This window comes from Macrobrachium nipponense, chromosome 1 (assembly GCF_015104395.2).
Source record: "Macrobrachium nipponense isolate FS-2020 chromosome 1, ASM1510439v2, whole genome shotgun sequence".
Lineage (NCBI taxonomy): Eukaryota > Metazoa > Arthropoda > Malacostraca > Decapoda > Palaemonidae > Macrobrachium > Macrobrachium nipponense.
The window spans coordinates 156,996,631-156,998,882 of record NC_087200.1 but is presented as its reverse complement, the minus strand read 5'-3'; positions in this window follow the sequence as shown (position 1 = coordinate 156,998,882).

The following is a 2,252-nucleotide window of genomic DNA, read 5'->3' as shown; positions in this document are numbered from 1 at the left end:
GATATCTCATCGGAAGTCGCGACACTGGACTTAAATGTTGAACAATGGTAGGTGTTGACGACCTGTTGGTCGAGGTAGGTACGTTGGACGCCCAAGGGCTTCCCTTGGGCGCCACTGGATCTTCTTCTCCTGCTACTTCTCCGACTTCTTTCCAAGGCTTTACAGGAGCTGAGCTCCTTTATGCTTCACCAGTGCTTCGGTTAAACCCAAAGTCAAGGGCCAAAGGGTACAGAAAACCCTTAAGAAGACGTCGTCGTCGTCCAAAAAGACTTCGTCGGCGTCATCATCTCGTAAGTCTTCTCCGGCTACAAACCCTGGAAGCAGAGAAGTCTAGGGCTTCTGCTTCAAGCTCGAAGTCCTCAAAGAGCAGGTCTTCCAAGGAGAAGCCCCGTACTCCGGCGGAGCCAGCGGTCTCTCCTCTTCCCTTGGTACCTGTACCAAGTTATCCCTCCACCTCCGCATCAGCTCCGGCTTTGGATCCCAACGCTGGATTGATGCAACAGATGGGAGACTTGGTTGGCTCATTGAGGAACAGCATGGAGCAGATGTTCTCCCGGTTGTCCGAAAGGATTACATCCAGGACAACATAATTGCCGGGACCTTAACCAGGCCCCTCTGGCTACTCCTCCAGCATTCGGTGCTGGATTGCTACAGCTCCCTCCTCACGACTCTCTGCCTCCGTTCTCAATGAACAACCCCTGGAGAGTGGCGTCATAAGCCCCTTTCCGGGACGGCCTTATCTCTATCCCGGAATGCGGCACTCGAAGGATTGAGGACTTCAAGTTCTATCCGGAGGGCCTCCAACCGCCGTTCATTGGCTACGCCAGGCTTACAGACGCAGCCATGACTAGAGAGGATAAGGTTCCGAAGGAGACAGTCCTCTACTCCCGTTGACCAGGCTCAAAGAGAGTGGCTTAGGTGTTTGGAGGAAATGGACTGTTCAAACACCAGAATCCAAGCCTTTAAGAGTCCCTTCACCATCTTTACGATGGATGAAGGAACTCCTCTTCCCTTCTTGACCAAGATAGCTACAGTCACCATTCCGGCTGCCCTGAAGGGAGAATCTTTACCACAATTAAGGGAAGCAGACCCCACATCTCCTTTGCTCCCTTCACTTGGAGATTTTGGGTGGGAAGATCTACCTAGTACCTTCTCAGCGGGCAAAGCTCAAGCCAGACTGCGCCATGGACCAGTTCGGCGAGAAGCTACCTAGACTTCCTGACCGCCTCATTCAAGCTGAGTTTGAGGCCAAGTCTAGGCTTGCCAGGTCCATGATACCATGGCAATGACGGAGGTAGCGGCTCTTTCCTATGCTTCAGAGCCGCTCTTCAAGCTCCTGACCAAGTCCCAGACGCACACGGTCCAGTCTGACCTGTTCGAGTTCGCAACGGCTAGGGTTAATTGCCGGAAACATGTCCTCCAAGAAGCAACTATTCGGCATGAACCGAATAAGCTGCTTTCCTCCAACATCTGGGGGGCAGACCTCTTTCCTGAGTCGATGGTCAAGGAGGTCCAGGCTGAAGCAACAAGGCTCAACCAGAGCCTCAAAGATCGTTGGGGTCTCACAGCTAAGAGACGCCAAGATCAACCTACAAGAGGTAGGACGCAAAAGAAACTCAAACGTTACCAGCCTTATCAAAAGAAGCAGCAACGCTTACCCAGGCTGTTTCGGCTGTGCCAATTGTACAATCAGCCCAACCTTCTACCTCCAAAGCTCAAACTAACCTATTTATGTGATTTCCCCTCAGCCTCAGCCTTCCACCTCCTACGCTGTCTCCCAGCCTTTAACCAAGTGTTTGAGGGCCAAGCCTTTCAGCACTATGACCGGTTCGGCAGGGGAGGTAGAGCTAGGGGATCCTTTCGTCAGAGAGGATCAGGAAGGTCTCTCAACAGGGGAAAACACTTCCGTGAAGGCCGCGGAGGTCACTCGACCAGCAGCAGTGAGAGCTCGAAGGTAGGAGGGAGGCTGTTTCTCTTCCGGCATCGGTGGGGATTCAGCAAATGGGCACAGAGCATTGTGTCAAAGGGCCTGGGTTGGAGTGGATTGCAGATCCTCCTCCATCCAGACCATTCCTTCAACTTCCATCAAAAGAAATGACGGAGTATGCGGAGGAGCTCCTTCAGAAAGGAGCAATAGCGAGAGTCAACAGATTAAAATTTCAGGGTCGCTTGTTCAGCGTGCCAAAGAAAGGCTAACTAAAAAGAAGGGTAATCTTAGACTTGTCCCGCTTAAACTTGGCCATTCGCTGCGA